Consider the following 9,061-nt stretch of genomic DNA (forward strand, 5'->3'; position numbering starts at 1 on the left):
GGTCGAGATCCAGATCCTGGACGGTCGAGATCCAGATCCTGGACGGTCGAGATCCAGATCCTGGACGGTCGAGATCCAGATCCTGGACGGTCGAGATCCAGATCCTGGACGGTGAAGATCCAGATCCTGGACGGTGAAGATCCAGATCTTGGACGGTCAAGATCCAGATTCTATCCACCGTACTAGCCCGTGAGTATCGCAATAACGCACAACTATGAACAACCTGCCGACTAACAGGATGAATTAAATGCGTGGGTAAAATCTCACTCACTTTATATAAAGAACAAGACCGCAGCAGCGATGGCCCGCAGACCCAGAGACACAACAATTTCCAGGCTGGAGTGCGCGACTAGGAATGTATGATTCTTGTCAGTGTGTGGAAGTCGCGGCGGGTACACATGTATCATTAAATACTATCAAAATGTACAGGTATAAATTCATTCACTTCATTTTGTGGAAGATAAAATTCATGGAATACGACCAGAAGGGTGATGCTGGAACGCTGCTAATATAATGAGCAGAAAATAATCTAAAAGCATGATCTGAAAGCTATATAACTAAATTATTAGCTATCACTATGGACGATTGGAGATGACAAAAATTTTACAACATCGCGGAGCAGCAAATAGAAAGTGGTAAAAATATAAGATTTCTACCCAAAAAATATTCATGAAATACGGCAAAATGGTTATTTGTTCAAGACAGGCAGAAATACAAAATAGCGACTGTCAGTCTAAGTAAAATACGATCAGGAAGCCATTTCTCACCAGCTAATCATCACCGTCCTTGAAAATTGTAGAATACAAGCAAACATCTGTCTAGCTTCTAATCTACACAACACAGCTCACACAGATCCTGTATTACTCCAGTAATGGCGGTCTGTTTGTCTCGGGAATGATCAGCATGCATATCTTGTCGCGTTTTAATGGGTGCTGTGAGCGCTCTGTTGGAACTGCGTTGTCACACTCTGACAAAAGAGCGAGACTTTGTCCCAAAAGCTTTGCACTTTAAGACATTGTAAATGAATAACAATCGTCTTGACTGCGATTTTCGGTTTGTATCGCAATATAACTCACGAATGAAGGTTAAATGAAAAAAAATTTTTCACGCGCTAAACATCACCGTTCATATTCCAAGTTCCATTGAGCTGCGTTCTTTAGTTTGGGAGATATTACTTGATAATTGAAATTTGGAGATTGGTCATGAGACCGGCCACAAGCCCGGCCGTAAATTTGCCCGAGACGTCCTAGGTTTCTAGTGCTGAAAGTTAAAACAGCTGAAAAACATATTGGTTCACTAAATGGGGTTGTATTCATGAAATACACATTTGTGTTTAACCTTTATCTTTTAAAATTGCAGCGTACTAAATTTCAATAAAGAGGCGTATGTTTTTATACGTGTCTGTAGGGGGCGCTCGAAATTCACTAGGGAGCCAAAGGGGGCACCAGCCTGAAAAAGTTTGGGAACCACTGATTTAAACAATGGTAAGCATTGAACACTCAATGGTAGTGAAAAGGTAGAAATAAATACTGCGACTGTATACGTGGTTATAAACAGCACAACTTTCAAGCATCTACCACATATTCCCACTGAAAAACCTACCTTTGATTAGTACATGAATACTTGTCCAAAAACTCACTAGTATTTCAGTTTTAGTATCCGAGCAAAATAATTCATATCGTGAAAGATTAGGGACATTTGACAACAAAGCGATCTAGCCGAGTGGATGAACATATATATAATTATCAGCAAGAAACGGAAAGGTTTATGGTATCATGTAACTGATTTGTAACGGGCGGCAGTTTTTCACTATCCCTTGTTTTTATTTCTCTGTATCGCTCGCTTGCACTTCTAGGCCTCCAAGTGCAACCGAACCGATCTGCGGCAAAGGTGGAGAAGTGCTAGCAGGTGGTGCCACTGCAGGTGGTGCCACTGCAAGTGGTGCCACTTGCTAGAGCTTGCTCCACCTTTGCCGCGGATCGGCCTGGTTGCACTTGAGGCCTAGAAGTGCAAGCGAGAGATACAGAGAAATAAAAATAAGGGATAGTGAAAAATAACAAAGGAAAGGATAATCGAAACAACAACAAATGTGATAAATAGGGGATGATAACAGAACAAAGAAGGGATATGCAGACAGCACTAGATACTAAAATAGAAATAACAAAAAGCTCCTGAAAGAAAGAATGACGAAAAGCGCAAGAAAAGCGAAAAGCTACAATGAAAAAGACTAGCGAAGAGCTCCACGAACTAAGACACCAGCAAAAGACACGTATCGTCGTCCGGCACGAGACAGGGAAGAGGATGACATGATAACCTCTCTACTTAACCCCACCCCTGCGCGCCGCTGTTTACACTGTGGTGGGGCGCTCAATAACAGCGATAAACATAACTAACAAATGCTACCAAAAACAAATTAATGATATAACCCCACACCTGATACAAAGGAAGTGGCAATTTTAGCAACAGGCAGAGGACAATAACTTAAAGCAAAACCAACAAGAAAGAGATCAACGGGTTCATATCCATGCACGTGAATGGAAACGCAATGGCAAGATATGCAGAACGCCGAACCAAACGTGACAATGAAGCTCAAATAAAATTAACCGAGGTACTACCGGTAAAACTGTAATGATAAACTTATAAGATCACTTCGGACAAGAATCGAAAGTAGCCTAATTGGGTTGCTAATTTTGAGTGAAATAAGCCAAATTGCTTAACTTCCTAATGCACATAAAAGTATAATTGCGGCACAAAATATTTCATCACAGATAAACTAATTACGAAGTCTTTCATGATATGGATTGAACAACAACCATCATCAAAGATCATCAAAATGCCGCACATTAAAGCCATGCAACTCGTCATCCTGGTAAAATGTAGAAAAACAAATACACAAATAAGTGAAGAATAAAACGAGGGAATTAATTTTGTTCGGCGGCATTTTTCTAGAGAAGTGGAGGTTTGAACTTGATGATGAGAAGCGAACTTTCACATGCATGCACACACTCACACTTACCCTGAATTAAAAGGTACAAGATACGCGGAAGAAAATTTTTCTACACGAACTTGTTCCAACAACTTTCGTGTGATAAACTTTACAAAGGCAGGTTTAGCAGCCGTGAACTTCTTTACACATTTTCCAACGATTCATTACAGGAACGTAGAAAGATATTCACATCATTGAAATGTAGCATACACTGCGGATGAGTTATGACGGATGAATGAACAAGGACAGGTGAATTATGCCTTCAAGTAACATTAACGAGTGTAATAGAAACAAGTTTAACGGCTCGTTTCGTGTCAGTTTCATGACATCTTTGTGTCAGTTTTGTTTGTGTCAGTTTCATGAAGTCTTGCCGTCCATCTCCCAGACATAAATGTCAGAGCTTATTTACAAATCAAATCTCAGAATATGACTAACAATAACTGGTGATGCTGGATATTATTGGGACATTTTAACCTTGGCACCAAAGAAGCCGTCACACAAATAAATGTTAGGATTTAACAATTCAAATTACCGACTTCAGACGCAGTAGATAAGCACACAGGATGACGTACGCTTGGTTTTTCACGTAATGGAAGTGGTTTAGTGAAAAAATGTACAGCAGAGTAGTGATGCTAAACGGGCACAATATCCTGGTGGTCAGCAGGAGAGATTTGTACTGCTGATCATGAGAACAGCTGAGATAATAACGACTCAGCAGTGTTATACTCAGAAGCACGTAGAAGATGATGCTAATGTCTTGAATTATAGCCACTAAAATACAGTTAAAATACAGAAAAATTAAACTTTGGTCTACAATTGCAACGCTGCAAAAAATTACACAAGAATGGGGCAAGAACTACGACGCTTATCATAGCGAGATAATTCGTCAGAAACGTTCAAAGAATCTAAAGAAAGCTTTATGAAACCATACAATGAGTAGAATTTTGTCACCATTACTGTGCTGCTTGCAGCGAACAATCTTTTGTGGCCAGAAAAATAAGATATGGGAAATGGACCGCCCATAAGTCAAGAGTGTGAAAGACTGCAGCTGCAGACGGAGACGACGCCTGCAGACGGAGCAGCTCAGGCACAGACGACGCCTGCAGACGGAGCAGCTCAGGCACAGACGACGCCTGCAGACGGAGCAGCTCAGAGAGTACAGGGAGATCTTGTACTCCACCTGCACGGTAGAGATCATGAGTACAGGGAGATCTTGTACTCCACCTGCACGGTAGAGATCATGATTCATGTTTAGTACGCGGAATTTTCGATAAATATTGTTCACGCGCTGTTCAATAAATGTAACGCAGAAATAGAAATGAACATTTGAATTGATTTACTTACGTTAAAAACTACGCTACTACTGGAAAATTTTGAACTTGAAGAGATATTTTCTCAAAACTCAAATAGATCCATTAATGCAGAATTTCTCGCCAAAGCAGAACGTGATAAAAGAATAAGATCGTTCATCAAGGATAACATCAAATATGCAGGATAAGACCTTGATGGTGTTGCGCGTGAAGAAGCCGTGGTGGCGGCTGAGCGTCGCTTCGTACGTCTGGCGGGCGACGAAGCTCAGCTCCATGCGCTGCTCGGGCGGCAGGCGCGCGTTGTCGTACAGTCCCGCCAGCAGAGTTGAGTAATAATGCAGCGCTCTGCAAACAAATTAATTATATATATTAAATATAAAACATCATATAAAAACATATTTATCGAGATATATGAGGCACAAATTGTTGCGAAATCTTCTATGATGAGCGATAATTTCATTACACCCGATGTAACCAGATATGTGGTCAAACACAGAACAGTCTGGCATATTCAATACCGTACATGAAAACCATACTTAATAATCTAAGTCATTCAAACGCCCTTGTAATAGAACATGAAATTGCCCCATATATGAAAAAAGTTCACTAACGCCTAGATAACAATTAGCATCATATTCAAACATTACGAAAAATTTTCTACAAGGAAAAATGTTCACACAACGAAACAATAAGTTGGCGCTATTCAAAAACTGTCAAACAACCTGCCCTGAAGGCAAAATTCAGATAGAAAAATAACGGCATCAAACAAATCGGTGTTAAACCCAAGTAAGAATACGACATATCTATCCGTTAGTCAGGGAAGATGTAGAAATAAGATTTAGATGTNGTATAGGCGAGGCCTGTGTAGGCGATGCCAGTGTGGGCGAGGCCTTTGTCGGCGGGTCCAGCTCTTTTATCTGCTGCATGTTAATCACATGACCGGAAACCTATTTTCGAGTTCTTAATTAATGCATGGTACTACAGGTGCAGGAAGATAACTGATCTTGCATCACCTTTTAGCGACTGTCAATGACGAGAAAGTGCTGGTCTAAGCCAAAAGTAAGGCACGGTTGGAAATTGTACGCAAACAAAGATGTCCGAATTATAAATAAAAAAGTAGGGCTTCTTCTAAGAAGTTAATAAAATTCCACAATCAATGAATTACGTTATAAATTGAGCTCGATAAGAAAGTGATGGAAAGTGATCCTGTTGATCGAAGATAATGCATCTATTGCAGGAACATTAGTTGATATACAAAGGGTAAAGTTAATTAGTTATTTTAGTTACCACATGTTTACTTATAGTGCTTCAGCTATTTAGCTATCTCGCACCGAAAGTTAAGATGAATATCACCGACGAGGCGGAAGGTCTCTGTAACCGAAAGTTTCTCAAATAAAAAAATCGTTCATCACTCACAAGGGACGGAAGCTCTCAAGAGTCAAGGAGGGACGTATGAAAAGTAACAGAAACTAAGACACTCGAACAGGAGGTCGCTTATACGGGACGTCGGCCGCCCGCACGAGAGAGACAGAGAAGGGAAATATAAGGATTCCTACTTACAAAATAACTTAACCCCACAACTGAGACCTGCAGTCAGACACCGCGAGCTCAGCGGTGGGGCGCTCAGGAACAATCCCCCTATAGGAGCGCGAAATCCCATAGGACTTCTGACGAGCACAGACACGCGTCAGAAGTCCCTCCTGAGGGGTATAAAGCTTAAAATACAACCAAATAAGCGTACGCGTAACAATGAAATATAGTAAAATGAACCAGTTAAGTATAATTGAATTATGTTTCACCACTAACTTTACATGACATTACCACTGAATGATTTACCTGTAATTCATGAGTTAATACTACGAGGCCGAACATTGCGGAAGGTTCTTAGGCATCTATAATCAGAGTTATCAAATAATAATCTCCTAATTGTGGATTTCAGATTAATTTAATGAAATAAAACATATAAACACATTAGCGCTACAAATTATTCCGTCAAACCTGGTCTGCTCAAAATTATACATTCAACATGCGCATTTAACTACCAATTGCAATCATTTTATAGTCGTTATACCAGGAACCATACTAGACCAGTTTAAATAATGCGCGTGAAAAAGAACTTTAAACTCATTCATGCTCGGGGAAATGCCGGGGGGTCGCGCGCACCCCAGACTCTGGGGGATCCAAACCCCTCAGAGCCTCCCTGCGGCTTAGCTCCAGCGTCCAGGATCTGAGATCCAGATCCAGGAAGATGGAGATCCAGATCCTGGACGGTCGAGATCCAGATCCTGGACGGTCGAGATCCAGATCCTGGACGGTCGAGATCCAGATCCTGGACGGTCGAGATCCAGATCCTGGACGGTCGAGATCCAGATCCTGGACGGTCAAGATCCAGATCCTGGACGGTAGAGATCCAGATCCGTGAAGGTAGAGATCCAGATCCAAGAAGGTAGAGATCCAGATCCTGGACGGTCAAGATCCAGATCCTGGACGGTAGAGATCCAGATCCAGGAAGGTAGAGATCCAGATCTAGGACGGTCGAGATCCAGATCCTGGACGGTAGAGATCCAGATCCAGGAAGGTAGAGATCCAGATCCAGGAAGGTAGAGATCCAGATCATGGACGGTAGAGATCCTGTCTCTTATACACATCTAGATGTGTATAAGAGACAGACCCAGTTTGGCCAAGGAAACAGGCCTATCAATGCTTCTTGCCGAAAGTGTGTCACTTTTTTGACATTATGACTCATACATTTGTCAGAGTGCATGGCTGGACAACGAGGATGCCAAAAGTCGAGATGGTTCAAGGCAGTCGTTAGCTTTTATTTCGGGCAAACCTTTCTCGTTCTATGCATATTAACATCGTGGCCGCGACGTGAAATGTGACAAACATACTAATTATGACTTGAGAAAAAAGTTTTTATTCCTAACCATAATATTAGCTTTTACATTGCCGCGACAACACTTGCATTCTTGTCGCGACAACACTCGCACTTTCGGAAATTAATGAGGTACTTGACTTGGTCCTTCTATTGGAAAAATGGATTAAGCTCCTAACCCGAATTACCACAAGTTGATAAGCCGTATCCTCAACACTGAAAACAGTCGACTATCTGATAACTATCAACAAGTCATCACGTAACGTCATTGGACAAGGCGCTGCATGGTAACCCGAGACCAATTACACATCTCAGTCAGCACTCACGGTAGAACTTGACGTAGTCTTGCACTGCCCTTAAGAATTGTTCAGTATTGACGTCGCCGTCCACAGGCTCAGGGAAGGGCACACGCTCGGGGGAGTTGAAGAAGTTGTCCTGCCGCCTGTGAGGGTCTTGTGTAGGCGGGGCCTGTGTGGATGGGGCCTGTGTGGATGGGGCCTGTGTGGATGGAGCCTGTGTGGAAGGGGCCTGTGTAGGCGAGGCCTGTATAGGCGAGGCCTGTGTAGGCGAGGCCTGTGTAGGCGATGCCAGTGTGGGCGAGGCCTTTGTCGGCGGGTCCAGCTCTTTTATCTGCTGCATGTTAATCACATGACAGGAAACCTATTTTCGAGTTCTTAATTAATGCATGGTACTACAGGTGCAGGAAGATAACTGATCTTGCATCACCTTTTAGCGACTGTCAATGACGAGAAAGTGCTGGTCTAAGCCAAAAGTAAGGCACGGTTGGAAATTGTACGCAAACAAAGATGTCCGAATTATAAATAAAAAAGTAGGGCTTCTTCTAAGAAGTTAATAAAATTCCACAATCAATGAATTACGTTATAAATTGAGCTCNGTTGGAACTGCGTTGTCACACTCTGACAAAAGAGCGAGACTTTGTCCCAAAAGCTTTGCACTTTAAGACATTGTAAATGAATAACAATCGTCTTGGGCATCATCATCCAAGGAACATCTTCCTTAATATTCACATTTCAGGCACTGGTTTCTCTGGACTCAGTTAATCGGTCGATGATAATAGCTTTGAGACCGAAGTTTTGAGGCTTCATACAGCTGTAAACTCAATGATATTGAGAAGATTCAAATAAGTAATCCAAGAAATTCTTTCAACATAGAAACCAGAAAATCAAAACCAGCAGTACAAGTGAAGCATAAAAAACATAATACATCGATATTGCTTCATTTCAGCTGCACGACTAGCTGTGTAATTGTCATGTATTTATTACCGTAATTACCAACGGGCTCGTATTAGTTACCGCATGATAGATGAAATATGAAAATTCCGAGATCAATTTTGACACAGTAGGAATTAATTCGTAAAAAAATTCAGAAATTCTACTGCAAAGGCGCAAATATTCACAAATTACCTAATAATTTAAATAATTTAATAAACTCCACGCAAATTTACAAACACATTACAACATCTAACAAAGTTCTATATTTTTGCCAAGGAAATAACTGGTGTCAATCCAAATAATTCATTTCTCGCCAATATTTTTTCAGTACTGCATGAATATACAATTTCTTAAAGTAAGATACTAGAAACACGTTAACGTATCGACTTCAAACACAGATGGTGCTACTTAGATCTTAATAAACTCTAGTGCGTTCAAAATACTCTACATTGCTCCACTATATAATATTACATTTTATGGAGCTTACATTCGTGTATAGACCTCTAGTAAATATACAGTATTGAAGAGCAAATTCCTGTACACTGTGGTCCGAAGGTAGCAACATGGCCTGCAAACGCGTCGGTCAACTGTTAGTCACTGCACCGAAATTCTTCTTTAATTTCAGAACATAATTCGGTATAATATAATAATATTCGAT

This window comes from Hyalella azteca, unplaced genomic scaffold, assembly GCF_000764305.2.
Source record: "Hyalella azteca isolate HAZT.00-mixed unplaced genomic scaffold, Hazt_2.0.2 contig3406, whole genome shotgun sequence".
Taxonomy (NCBI): Eukaryota; Metazoa; Arthropoda; class Malacostraca; order Amphipoda; family Hyalellidae; genus Hyalella; species Hyalella azteca.